This window comes from Ambystoma mexicanum, chromosome 8 (genome assembly GCF_040938575.1).
Source record: "Ambystoma mexicanum isolate Mex_15411 chromosome 8, UKY_AmexF1_1, whole genome shotgun sequence".
In the NCBI taxonomy this organism is placed as follows: domain Eukaryota; kingdom Metazoa; phylum Chordata; class Amphibia; order Caudata; family Ambystomatidae; genus Ambystoma; species Ambystoma mexicanum.
In genome coordinates, this window is record NC_090929.1 from 502,553,681 (window position 1) to 502,568,327 (window position 14,647).

At 42.4% G+C, this 14,647-nt stretch overlaps 1 long non-coding RNA gene across 1 annotated transcript in view; it reads right to left on the reverse strand.

The window, feature by feature from the left end:
• The window catches only part of LOC138473622 (uncharacterized), a 230,625-nt gene extending 218,354 nt beyond the window's left edge, over window positions 1-12,271 (reverse strand). Inside the window, exon 1 of the long non-coding RNA XR_011268819.1 lies at window positions 12,223-12,271. This is a non-coding gene — a long non-coding RNA (uncharacterized lncRNA). The remainder of the gene's footprint in view (window positions 1-12,222) is intronic.
• Between the last annotated feature and the right edge of the window lie 2,376 nt (window positions 12,272-14,647).

The following is a 14,647-nucleotide window of genomic DNA, read 5'->3' on the forward strand; positions in this document are numbered from 1 at the left end:
TACGTGCCCACAAATATCCCCATCTCTTTCGCAAAAGCTTTGCCATATAGTAGACTTTGTGCGGCCTTACCCACCTCTTAGGAAGCCAAATCACCCAGCTTCGAGTCTATCTTTAGCAGTAGGCTTCTCCTACTCTCAGATGAAAGGCCAGAGTTTGCATTCCCGAGGAGGCGCACAGCTCTCTGAGCCCATTTTTCTAGGGTGTCTGGATCTACGGGCTCGCTGTATCTTTGGCCCTTTCTGCCAGGTCCATGATCTTAGCAATGGCACTTGCTGCGTCTAAAACCTTCTCTTGGCACCCTTTCCAGGCTCACCCCATGCCCCTCCTTAGATCTCTTGAGGTCTTGGGTATGAAGGTGATCATCTTCGGATCTAACTCTGGCATCTCAGCCACCTTCCCTGGTAACTCTGGATTGGGGCATTCTGGGCGCATCCACAGTCTCACCTCCTTCTCTATGGGCTTGCAGAGCCTCTGTGTAATGTATGTTGCCACTCTAGGTGAGGGTCACTTTTTTTTGTGGATGAACAATTGTCTCATGGTCGAACATATCTGTTAATTCCTCTTTGTAGTCCTCCAAATGCTTTGTTTTGCATTTTCTTGTACCTTTTTCAGACACTTGGGAGGATTTTGAGTCTGAAGATACTGACTCTGAAGAGGAGTTGTCGCCCCCTATGTTCTGCTCCCCTGTGGAAGGGGATAGGAAGCTTGGCATAGTTGACTGCATCATGAAGGCGTCTTTTAGATTTTCGATTGCATCGATGACCTCAAGAGGCTTTCTGTTTCCCTCCTTGATAGGACCCGGGGGATTGGTAGAATACTTTCTCTTTCAGGTCTGTTCCCTCCCCATCTTGGCTGTCTTAGAGACAGGTTGCTCTGAGGACGTGCTGGCATTGGCCTTGGGCTCTATTGTCTTAAGGCCATCCCCAATGAGATTCTCCAGGGCTTATAGCCTCTCCTGGACCAGGCGCACCCCTTGTGATACTATGCCAACCAAAGAGTCACCCAAGACTCTTTTGAAACAAAGTGTGAGCTCATAGTCCTGCACAGACAACACCTTTGTCTGACTCCATGATATGTTAGTCCACTAGTGACATGGTGTCTAAACAGAGCAGGCTGAATGGCACGTGCTCTCGGAGGGAGGGGGGATTTGCAGCCTCGTGGGGAACTAGGTTTCACTTGACAGGTTTCTGCTGATTTTGTATACCATATACTTTTTGCTCCTATTGGGATAGAGAGGGTCTATTCAATTGCTTCACTGTGCTCAAGTGGTAGGTTGAGGAGGGCTCTGTTCTGACATGTCTTGCAGTCAAATCTCCTGCTTATCTCAGCCATTGTATACGGCAAATTACTGGCTGGATTGCTTGTAATGGGACTCTCGTTCACTGGAGTCCGTGCTGCACCCTCGTGCTGGAAAGTCTGTTGATAAATACAAGCCTGCGCTTGTGCAGGTATTACTGATGGTTATCGCCGAGTACACATTTCCTTTGTCCAGAGACTTTCTTTAACTCGTAGATTTTCTATATCTCTTATTTTACCTTTCTTGTCAAGGAGTTTGATATTCAGATCCCCATTTAGTAAAATTAGCCGTTCTTTGTCTTCAATCATAGATTTATCTATTGCATTCATGATGGTTTTTAGATAATTTTTCTGGTTCGGCATATTTTCACTCCAATAGGTATTGATTAGAGTCATCGTCGTCTTTTTTTTTTTGTTGATTATTTATAATCTCAGAATTCTCCTTAGTGTCTTCTTTAAGGTTGATTGTTAATATCTGCGCATAGGGATTTGGGATCACATGTTCCAAAACTTGTAGTGACGAGTCCAATTTCTTTAATACCATGAGGCCTGCATAAGGTCTACCTCTAGGGCCTTTCTTAGCCGGATTAAAGTAGACTTCATAGCCTTCACACATAGGTGCTTCACGCAACCACGACTCCTGGATCGAAATTAGGTCGTAGTCAGCCAGGAAATCACTTTCCTTAGAGAATAGGTGTTGAAAGCCTCGGGTATTCCATGAGGCACAGGAGACCGATCTTTGCTGGGCCTCCTCACTCTATTGCTTCTTCTTAGTGGTGCTCGTATTCTTTGGTTCAGGCCGCTCATTCGCTTTCAGGCCTTTTTTGTTCAATGTAGAATTACCCTTCTTTGGGTTATCCGAGTTGTCCACCGTAAATCTCAGATTTTTCAAATTCTCATCTGAGAACACCAGCGAGGTGGCATTTGCTTTCTGAGATTTAGTATCACTCTTTATTTCCACATCCTTCACTTTGTCACTTAGTTTTCTGGGCCTTTTCCCCAATTCCTCCATATCTCGTCCTTTATTATTATAATCCTTCACCATATATTTTTTATTATTGCCGTCCTCCCTCCCCACTTCCATGGGTCTCCCTTTGCCCCTTGTTGTTTCGTTTGAATTCTTCAGTTGACTACTGCAATCTACGTCCTCCAGTCGATAGCCCTTTTGTTTAAGGCAATCTTCAGCCTTTAGGAATTTTTGTTTGACTTCCTCTGAAACGAGATGTAATATTACTTGATCCATCCTTCCTTCTTTTGGGAATTCCACAATTCTTATATCGTCAGCTGAAATCGCTCTGAGCGCTGGAGTTTGTTTGCATAGAGACATCACGTAGCATCTATTCAAAAGGACCTTCCTCGGCCCCTTCGATGTAGTTCCCAGTTTCACAAAGTGGTCTTTGGAGGAGGGTGTTTGCTTATCAGTTAACGACTTTCTATTGTTCTTACTGCCCATACGATCTTTTTCTCTACTGTGACTTCTTTGTTTTAGAATATGCTTCCTTGGTTTAAAGTGGACGGTTTTTCCCTTATAAGCCAACTCCCTCCTTTTTTCTTCTAGTGTTTTAAACCTCGAATATTCTATTTCCATGTCATAATCATTCCAAGGCGAAATCGTACTTTTTTCTGTTTCTTCCCTAGGTTTACTAGATCGATCCTTTTTCTCAGTCTGCTTGTCCTTCAGATGGCAATTCAGCTCGTCCCTATCCCAGTTGTCAATTGTTTTCCATTCTGACGGCGTGATGTTTCCCCACCCCTCTTCATCGCTGTTATTTGAGAGAAGTTCGATTAAATCACTCAAAACGGCTGATTGTTCCAAGTCCTCCATTTTTTCATCTGCTGATGCCACAGATGTTTTAGACGCAGTTACCCCCTCGGCTTCTATGCAATCCATGACACCCATCACGAGTTCTCTTCTTGGCTTCTTGGTACACTGTGGGTTTTCCCTTCTCAGTGGTGTTCTTAGATTCCTCAGGAATGCTCTTGATCCATTCACCTTTCGTTTAAGTATTTCGTTTTTGGTTTTTTTCCCCTTTTCTTTAAAATTATTTGCAGGCAAGGTTTCAGGTTGATGTTCCTTGGATTTATTACCCGTACCTGCAAAGATAGCAAAGCTCAATTGCTCTTTTATGGGTGAATTGTCTTGTTTTTGGCCCTCCTTACTGCTCGGGGAGATAAGAATTACATCTCCACATCGCTGTTCTGGTTCGATGGGCTTAGTGACTTTTCCTTGTTTCAATTTCATTGGCCCGTTACCTCGGTTAGGCTGTTCTACAACTTGCAGGTCCAATTTACTCTGTTTGTGCTGGGATCTCATCCATTTACAGTCTTCTAATACTGCTTCCATAAGGAGTGATTTATCACTAGCATCCCTTCTGGCCAAGTCACCCAAACGATTTTGCCAAGACTGAGTTTGTTCTGCTTCTTTATGTACTCTTGAGTTTAAATTCTGTAGAGAGAGACCCGTTTGCCGATTTGATTCCTTAATTTGCAGAATCGTCGTGGTTACCTCTTGGACTGAATCTTTAATGACTTCATATAGTTTCAGAAAAGGAGCCAGCGAAATATTCAATGAGGTCATCACCACTTTTTGAATATGTTCACTGTCCTTAGCTCTCTCGATTGCACAGGCCTCACTGATAAGTTGTATTATTTGATCTTTCTGAAGGAAAGCTGGCGGTTTCATTATCTCATCCATTATCGAGGTCTGTGTCATTTCCGATGCCCTATTGTGATCGTTGATCATTGATTGTCCCTTAGGGTCTTGATGTCTCTTATCCGAAATGGATTTGGTTTTCTCGAAGCTGGTCCTTTGCAGTTGATTGATGGGTGACTGGGAGTTCAAAGTAGTCTCCACGTCATCCATCATACAGGGTCCCCCTTTGGTTTGATCCCTGTCCAGAGCGGCCATCCTCTCATTTATTAGGGAAAAGCTTCTCCTTTTTTCCCTTTCAATTTTCCCCGTCAGTATCATGATATCATACTTGATTTTATTTGCCAGGCTTAAGTTAGTCAATTTTATAGGTGATTGCATCAAGTTACTGCTAGTCCCCGGAGTACCTGGGAGGGTCATCCCTTCCGTTTCCATTGGACCTCGCTTATCTAGGCAATTCTGTGGAGGGTAGTTCTCATTATAAACGGGCACTTCAATTGATAACTTTTCAAAGTGCCCGTATGTACAACCCCTCTCGGTAACTTCTTTTCGTTTTGAGTCTTGGTGGGCTACCTGGTTTCCATCTTGTGTTCTCTGAATACTTTTGGCCTTAGTTAAGGGAACACAGTTATCTTCGCTATAAGGTTGAAAAATGTCAAAAGTTTCTAAATTTGACCCCCTTGGGTTCAATTGTGATATTTTCCCCTCCTTGACAGTTATAGGATCGACGTGGGCTTTTTCCCATTGGGCCATTTCATGGTCTTCCCAGTGACCTCCAAAGTCCTCAAACACTTGAGGATCCTTGCTCATGTAATTCGGTGTTTCCCTCTCCACCTCCAGATTATTTGCTGATTCTCTTGGTAATTTAGGGGAGGTACTTATACATGGCTTTTCCCCAACCTCTTGTGAGCCTTCCATACTTACCTCAAATTCAATGCCTGTTTGATTAGATCTTTGTATCGGGTCAACACCTAGTTCACCCGAAAAGGGGGTCTCTTCGCTAGGAGGACCCGGTAACGCCTCTCTCACCTCTTGGTTGCTTTCAGGAACCTGTCCTTCGATTATATCCTCAAGTCCCATATTGTCTAGGTTATCCAAGGTCTCCCCTGGTATATCTTCCAGTGGGAGATGGGGCTCAGCTGGATTCATAGTATAATCATTAGGAGGAGTGCCCCTCTCACATTGGTGGTTTCCATCTGGCTTCCCACTAAGGTGCGAACATCCTTTTACATGATCTAATGACCTTTTGAGTGTTGTAGGTTGAGCTTGACTTCCGATTGTCTGTGGTGTTGGCTCCCCAAGTGAAGGAACCGTACAGGCCATTGGTTGAGTCGGCGTATTTGGTACTAATAAGAGAGTGTCTAATTTTGATCTTATAGGGGGGCTAATACTCCCCATGTCTGTGATATCCCCCACAGAACCGCTTTTTCGCTTTTTACAGAAAGGTAGGCGAGTCTGTTTCATCATTTGCGATTTTTGGGGATACTCATTACTCTCAGTCACCCCTGGGAGTGACGCCAGTCTTTGCCTTACCTGCAGCCTTGTTCTCAACCCCGTCTCCGGTTTATTTGAAGCTGCAAGGAATGATTTCATCCCAGCAACTATTTTGAGTGGGGATCAGGTGTAGGGGTATGCGCAGTCACCGTGCCACCAAACAGCCACACAACAGCCGACGCCCTCTACTCCTATCGGGCTCAACGCCGCGAGGGTGCGCTGTCTCTGCTTTTGTGGCAGAGGGTGTCACGTGAGCGGTCACGTGAGCCACAAAGCTCCGCCTCCTCCAGGAAGCGAGTAGTTGTCTGTGGCTGCCTGTGGGTGCGCGAGTGATGACAACTCCCAGCGCTTACTCCAGGCACAGGCGCAGCGTCCTGCAGCTCCCAATGGTCGGGAAATGCGCGATTCAAAGGTTCGTTTTCAAGAATGAGAGGAAGTTATGATATCCCCACTTCCAAAAAAACTACCTATAAAAGAAAATCTGCTGCCTGTCTTGATACCGCCCGGAAGGAATGCTAAACAAGGGGACAAAAAAATAGCAAAATGGTCAAAAGAAGAAATCCCCTGGTCCAAGCAAAAAATCCTTGACTGCCTGTGTTTGCAATAGTGGAAATTTGGCTCTGAATTCAAAGCCCACAATGTCGCACACTTTAAGTGACGCACAGTTAGGCAGGTCCAATTACAAGGCCCCATAGATCGCTGGTTACAGGTGCCACAAGTTCATCTTCTGGAGGAGATGGTTCCTGTCACATCTGCAACTTGCCCAAATAGAAATATCATGGCTACAGAAAAGCAGACTATCATTCAAAACATAGCTCCTGAAATGGCAGCCCCTTTTGGGCTCTTCCAAAGCAGTGATAATCCTACACTGACACAGATTCAGAGGCCACTTTCTAATACTTTACTTCTGAAGGAGGGAAAAGCATAGAATACTCTAATAACAAAAACTTTACCATTGATGAGGATATAAACTCTTTTGCCAAATGGGCTAAATTGGAGGAACTATATCCCACTGATCGTAGCCCTTTCTTAAATCGGAGAATCATCATGGAAATCTTTTCACAGATCAACCAGCTAATAATGATAAACTCTATTGACATTATCCACATAGATCTTCCAAAGTTCGATAGCCCTTCGAACTGGGCAATCATTGAGTTTATCTCTCCCTTGATGGTGGCACTTCTAAAATCTTGTGCTTCTGAGCTCAACTTTTCTGGCTTTAGGTTTAATAATTTGCAGGAAACAGTGTTTGCCTTGGCTAGCAAAGCCATTAAAATATTGAAACCAACTTTGGTCAAGTCAACTCCCCATTTGGGAAATCAGTGCTCTGAATGTGAGTCTTAACTAGCTTCTAACGAGTGCTGACACCAATGTTCTAGAGAAAAATCAAGTCGAGCAATGGTTTTGCGAGGCAGCAATGACCTATAGTGTTTGACATAAAGCCTCTAATCCGACACTGTCTTGGATCTCATGGAACACTAGAAGTCACCACTCCTTTCTCGCCCAACCTCTAGGCCTACTTTGATTAACTTCCTATGACATCTTTCTATTGCAGAAAACCTGATGTACCGCTAATTTCAATATTATTATTTTTTTAATATATTAATAATGTGATACAGTTTAGTTTAGATAATTTCAATATTGATGGCTATAATATACTTTGTACCCTTGCTAAAAGTTCACACAGATGTCGCCCAAGCGGCGGTTTGGCTACTGGTGCCCGTGCTAGTATTTCCTTAGAACCTGTATGTTTTGGACACTCACTCCCATATGTAATGTCGGCTTCTTTACACTTTCCAGTATCTAACGAAAGAATACTGATTATTAATGTTTACGATCCCCTTAACGGCAAGGCCACATCTAAAATACAACATCTAATAGCAAGCATAATTTTAATGTGGTAAAGTAAGTACCCTACAGATAAGCTCTTGATTGCAGGGGACTTTAACGTCCATGGCCTACATTTAGATACGCTTGCAGATTTAAGTGTGGAAATGCATTAATCTTGTGAAATGTATAAGTTTGGTGGCACCGATCATGGATGGAGGCGCTTTCTCAATGGCAATTATTTGATCTGTCTGCCTAGAGAAAACCCAGACCATCCTAATTCTCACACCAATGGTCGCTGCAAATCTTATTTAGACTATGTTCATGGTGAATTTAAAAATGCTCAGAAGCTGTGATTTATTAAATATGAACCACAACAATCTTAGTGATCACACCACACTTTCCTGGACTACAAGATTAGGATATTTTTTTCCTATTCTTTATCTCACAACTGCAGTTAAAGTTAACAATGCCGGAAACCGCATAATGTGTTCTGCAAAAATGGCCATAGGTAGTAATAACATCATTTCAGCAAATAAAGACTATCGTGAACCTTGGCTAGCCTTACATGACTGGAACATTGAGTTTATGGTGACTAATATAGCGTGCTATGTAGATGGTCAGAGGCCAAATACCAACAGCAAGGTCAGCAAAGCTAATCCCTCTAAAATTGATCCTGTGATCGTGCACAGAAAGATTCTCTATAGCAGGGATAAGGTGAAGATTAGAAAACAATATAATCTTTCGTCAAATTAGAAAAAAGCAAAATGTACCCACTGTAAAAATTGGCTGACTCAACATAAACAGTATCCGTAGAAATATTGGCAAAAACAAAAATCGAATGGAGAAATGACGCATCTTTTTAGCGACCATTTTTCCAATTTTGGGGACATTTAAAAAAATATAGGGGTGCAGTAAGGGAAATAGTTAAGTTGGGGGGAAGAGGGGTCTCCCTCTGCATTATTAGACACAAAAAAGGTGCAGTTGATTTTCTCACGGACATCCATATAAACACTCTAAATAATTTTAATTGGCTATTTCTATTCAGAATCTTGAAGAGTAATGGTAATACAATATTCTGGTCTCGATTTAGGGAACTTATGGCAGGATCTACATCTACAGCATTAAATGCAGTCTCTGATTCACAATGGGTGGCACACATTACTCAATTATATGTTGTAGCAGATGAAGAGAAATCAAAGAGAAATCAAATGCAGACATGTTTTTTGGTGAGGGATTTGAAACGCTCCTGTGCCGCCGGGCCAGATGTAATAGCTAATATTAGTATGAACAAAATACTGAATTTTGGTCTAAAGTCTTGTTAGAAATATTCAGACACATTGAGGCCAAATGGTGAATTCCTGACAGCTGGAGGAGGTATATATATATAAATATGTGCTAGTATAGACTTCTGTCCATGCTTCATCCAAGCCAAAAAATATTCTCAACAATATTGCTAGTGAAACTAAATGAATGGGCCCAGGAGCAAGGCTTATTAAAACCTTTCCAGATCGGTTTTTAGAAAGGTGTATTGTACCTTAGATAATATATGTACAACACAATATTTGATGGCAGAAGCAAGGCATTGTGCAGACTCCAACCTTTACTGCTGTCTTGTTGACTGCATTAACACCTTCAATTTTGTATCACGCGAACGTTTGTGGTTCAAACTTATTCTTTGGGGAATAGATTTGCACAAACTGCATGTTCTCAAACTACTATACACAGGCACGACAGTTGCAGTCTGCCTAAATCAGGAGGGCAAGCTCAGTTCGTGCAGTGAAACTAATTCAGGATTGAATCAGCGATGCGTTCTTGCTCCCCTGCTATTCAACCTATTTGTTTCAGATATGGACAGTTCGATCGACCCTGTGTGAAATTTTCCTGCTAAAATTAACAGCTAGGCAGTGTCATGCCTAGGATATGCGGGCAACACTGTCCTTTTTTATTCAGGCCCCTCTTGGCCTTCAACACACAAAAGACTCTCTCGCTCAGGAAAATCACATGATGATTAACACTAAGAAATATAAAATCATGTGTTCAGGGGGCTCATTGCCCAAAGAAAACACCTTTATATGGAAATTGGGCAAAGACCACCTTGAAGTTGTAGATAGTTACATCTATTTAGGTTTTCCCTAAAGGCTCCATCCCACCATTCACTCTTATAGGGATATTGTAACCACCAAGACATGGAAATAATGGCTGGTTATTAAACGATATATAGCCAGCACGGTGGAAATAGCAAAGAAGGCTTGTTAACAATTTACAGAGCAAGTATTATATCAGCAACATTGTGTGGACTTCAGGCTCTTCCTTTAAGGCATGCCAAGTAGCTTGACAAGCTTGAGGGAAAAGTACTTTGTTCTGTTATGAATCTACCCAGTTCTATTCCCTTTGAGGCATTGTGGATGGAATTTGGCACTTACTTCCTCACCACTTCTTGGCTTGCCCCAGTGCACCCTTCTTTATTTGAAATTGTTTTCACCCCTGAGCAATGCAAATAAGCTTCTGAGAATAATGGGAAATTGAGATGCAAATAGAAAAGATAATTCCTTTGTCTTCGAATTAGAACAATCGGCAAAATCACTTTTGACGTGTCTGGGTGTATGTCTGCCTTTTGCATATGGTTCACCAAATATAGAACAGATCTTAAAACAGAAGTCAAGAGAATATAGAATCAACAACTTGGCTATACTAGCCACTAAGAAACGATACAAGGTTTATTTGTCGCAAAGTTTCTCTCTAAACGCTCCTTGTATCTATCTGTCTAAGCTTTGTCATCTGGCTTTGAAAAGATTTATTCTATATTTGCGCTTTAACTTGTTACCAAGTTGGGAATATCATGGAGCTTGGAAGAATATTCCTTATGAGCTAAGACTTTGTCGACTTTGCCATCTAGAGATAGAAACTGACCGTCATATTCGGACAAAGTGCCCTAGACTTAAATCCCTATATGTCAGAGGATATGGGTATTGAATGAATTGAATCAGACCAATTTTGGAATGCACTTTCTAGAGCTGATTCAATTGTCATCACTGCGGCTGCTTCTTTTATTTGGGAGGCTGTGCAAAAGACCTTAAACCAATAATCCAACCATTTATTGTTAAGCTGATGCTGACACCGAAATGATATCAGATGAATGGAAACATATACATTTTAAAATTGGCTTACTGTAATTTTAGCTGAGTATTTATATGGCTGTGATTATAATTATTTGAGATATGCAGATACTGTTTAATATGTTGTTCCTTTAATTGTATTTAAATGGTTTTATACAAGTGTTTTTTTTAACTGTGCTTAAGGTTTGTATAGTAAACAAATGCATAAATAACGTTAAAAAATAGATAATTTCATAGAATGTGTCTGATGATCATGCAGTAGCTGAATGGGTGTGCCTAAGTAATCCCCCGAAGTGGGAATGTTTTTTAGAACACTATTTCTGGGTGTGGAATTCAAAAGGGGGAAATTTGCCTGTTTGTTTGTAGTTTTTGGACCCAGAAACGTCAGTCAAGTTCATTTCAGAGGGGAATTCCATCTACTTTTAACTTTATGTTTTTTTTTGTACACTATAGTTCCTTGTTGTTACACAGTTACTAGGAAATTTCTCTTGGGTGATGATCTGCCAGCAGAGGGCAGATTTTTAGCTGTAGGGACAGCAGTTCTAAAGAGTCAGAGTGACTGAGTGTTTGGGAACAAAAGTCATTTTTATTTTTACAGAAACACGCGTATTCCCAGGTGTTAGGCACCCTTCAAAGTCAACAGGACCATCGAGACAGTATACAGTGGGACTGTGCACCAAAGCTTCAATCTGCACATTGCAAGCATGCCTGTGAAGTCTTATGACACATGTAGGGCTTTAGTGATACTCTTTTAGGACTACGACAAGGGAGCTCATGTTGCTCCAAAACTTAATTTGACAACAGGGACCTTATATGTTTGCACTCGGTGTAGCTAGTTCCCAGCCACCAAATGTGCGTTATTAGCGAAGTGACGTTTGCAGGGCAAAGGGTGGCATACACAAGTGTACACTCCACCTTTTGCCCTGAACATGTGCACCCTACTGTGCAAATAAGCAAACGCTGGCACACGTGCATGGTAAGCAGCATTCACAATTACAGTGAAATTCTTGCATGTCGGACAGCGTTTAATTTTACTTGTGAACACTGCTTGCCATAGACATTTAGTAAGCAGTGTTCAGAGTTTCAATTAAATGCTGCCCAACAATTGAGCATGTCAGGCTGCATTTCATTGTAATTGTACACGCTGCCTGCCATGCGCATTGGTTACCCAGGGGGTCTGCATGCTTTATGCTGGTGCATAAAGCCAGAGGACCGTGCATAAAGCCAGAAGACCCTATAGGGATCTGCAGCATTTGTACCAGCCTGAAACACCATGCCAGTGCAAATGCTGGATCATTTGTATTACAGACAGGGAGGAATGTTGCGGAAAAGCAATTTAGACTCCACCCATCCTCTCCGCCATACAAATGATTAAAAATGGGGACTGATGTTAATGGAAGGTGTTAAAACCTTACTCAATGCTTTTACGGCTTCCATTAACGCTACGCCCCCAAGAAACGGCCTTACAATCTTAATGGATGTGAGCAAATATTTACAACAGATATTATTGTTAAAAAAGAGAAAACATTATTCCCAAAAGCAATTATTTTCAAATATAAGAAAATTATGTAAACCAAAATAGACCGGACAATTTTAAAGAAATTCAATGTGCAAAACATTGCAAAAAAGGCGAACAAAGCACACCATAGAACATGTAAATAACGTGCAGCCTATCTCCGAAGGAGTCCCATCTTCACGGAGGAAACCTTGCTAAATTCCTAGGAAAATCCAGATGGAATATGTAATGTAGAGGGTTATAATAACAGCGCCATGTAATAAATAAAGTTAAAACATTCATGTGTTGGCAATGCCTGCTACTGAGGAGATTAACATACCTTAAATAACACCCAGATACAAGCTTCTCCAAAACCCAGTCCACCTGCAAAGTGCCAAAAAACACTGTCAGAGACTCCCTTTACATAGTCAGTTTATACAGACGTGTCCAGCAGATATCCCACATACCTGTTCCCATGTAACTAAGCAACTGATGTCCAATCACAATATAATAGGAGTGTGCCCTCTCTGCAGTTAAATACTGCTTGCAGCTCATACAATTCCGTTTGGCACCATGGTATAGTACAACCTGAAAAAATGTAGCATATGTCTCTAAAAGGCTACTAATAATCCACAGCACATGGAAAAGCAAGACGTTATATGTTGAAAGTACCCAACGAGGGATTCTCACCATTAACCAGATGCTTATTACAGAGTGCCATATTCGTACACACAGTGTACTGATCCGAACGCTGTCCTGCCTGAAAAGTGGTAGGACTGCTGTTGGCGTGTCACGTGATTATAAAGGGGACGTGATATATTGAGTCGTTGAATGACACCCTCCATAGAGATGAATGGTTATTGAGCGCTATGGCGGGAACCATCTTTAAATGAGCAAACCTCCTTAATTCCAGGGTTACAGTCAAAATGTGCCCTCTCCCCACCCCCGGATTCCAGAGTACCCGTTGTTCTGTCCCTTCACTGATCCAGGGTAGGTGAAAGTCTGGCATTGAATCTTGTGCGCAGAAGTGCTATGAGGAAGTCAACCCCCGTCTCTGGACTGAGAAATGGAAACACAGCCAGAAACTGGGAGACTTTTCCCATCACCACAGGGAAGACCGCCCACAGATTATTGTGGTGCAAGGCACTGAACGTGGGTACCCCAAGGAGAGAAAAAGATCCACTCCTGAAGTTGTAGGATAGTTACAGGAGCAGGAAGGAAACAAGCTGGCAGAGAAGGGTTCAGGAGGCAGATGATGGAAAAAGAAGATTATCAGGAAGGAGATCAGAGGGAACACAGAAAAGGAGCTGAGACCAATAAAATGGGGCTGGGCAGCAAAAACGGGAACCGAGGACAAGCGTCACCTCCAGGAAAGGTTGCAACGCAAGGCGCTGAGGGTGAAGCACTATTTATGTGGTCCGGAGTCCAGCGTCATAAGACGTGTTGCCGTGGACAATGGACCAAGCCATGCGCACTGTGCATGTGCAGAAGGCAGACGCTGGCTCAGCATGCATGCGCGAGTCTGCAAACATGGCGGTCCCCCAGCTCGAGGCTGCAACAACAGTAAAAGCCACCGCAGTCCCCGAGGCGGTGTCCCTGGAGGCAGCGGTCCCACAAGCGCCATTGAGCCTGCCAGGACACAGTGATGCAAATACAGCGGTATGGTGGGAGTGTGACAGTTAGAGCCAAAAGGGTCAATTTTAACAATAAAAAAGCAAAGTTCAGAACCTTCGGAAGAATGGTAGTCTTAACTGTCTGTGCAGGGTATATCAAAAAAGGTAGCAGGTGCTCCTCTCCAGAAAGAACATGGCATGATATCCTGTTCTGAGATGAGAGTTTGCAGCACACTCTTTTTGCTCACTGTACCTTTCACAGATGGGAAATATTCATTTGCATATCAGTCTTTGTCCCGTGCAGGGTACCATTTACATAAATGTACTGCGTTGCCTGCAAATGACAACACCGAGGCACCGATTCTCATCGTGGTGTTAAGTACCGAAAAGGTTGTTAAAAGGGTTAACCACCTTTTTGGTACTTAAGACCTATTCTGAAGGTGGCGCATTCTTCCAAAGTCGGGAGGAATGTGCCACTTTCGGAATACATGTGGCCATTGCTAGGATGGGTTGGAAACCAACCTAGCAACCGCCACATTCGTAACCTGGCTTTTTTGAAGGGTATTCTTGTGGCACTCCTCCAGTTTAATATGTGCGCTAAAATAGCTCACATATACTGTACCATTTTGGTGCCGTTAGTCTGGAGGGGTGCCACAAGAAGCCGGTGTCAGTGCAGGGTGTATGTGAAAGTGTTCATATACACCTGCAGTGCATATGAACACTTTCATACACACCAAAGTAAGCAGCTTGAACGTTGCAGAATACAACGTTGAAGCTGCTTGCTTTGGTGTATATGAAAGGGTTCTGAAATGACGGACCTCCACACATTAAATGGTTGGCATTCACCATTTATTCTTAAGTTATAAAGAAGTATAAAGACCCCCAACCAGCAACATCAGCATCTGGCACCAACTGCTCAAAATGATAACATCACATTCCACTAAAGAACTTCCATCTAATATTCTATCCTCATGTTCCATCCCTCTCACTTAAGCATAATACACAACACATTTCCCCACTTTACTAATAATAAATAGAACAGCTTTATTATTATCACCCCCACCATCACTAACTATATACATGGAAGATGTTCAGGGAACTATTTACATTGCAATACTCTTTAAAAGTGTTCTCATCATCAAAGATGGGCAT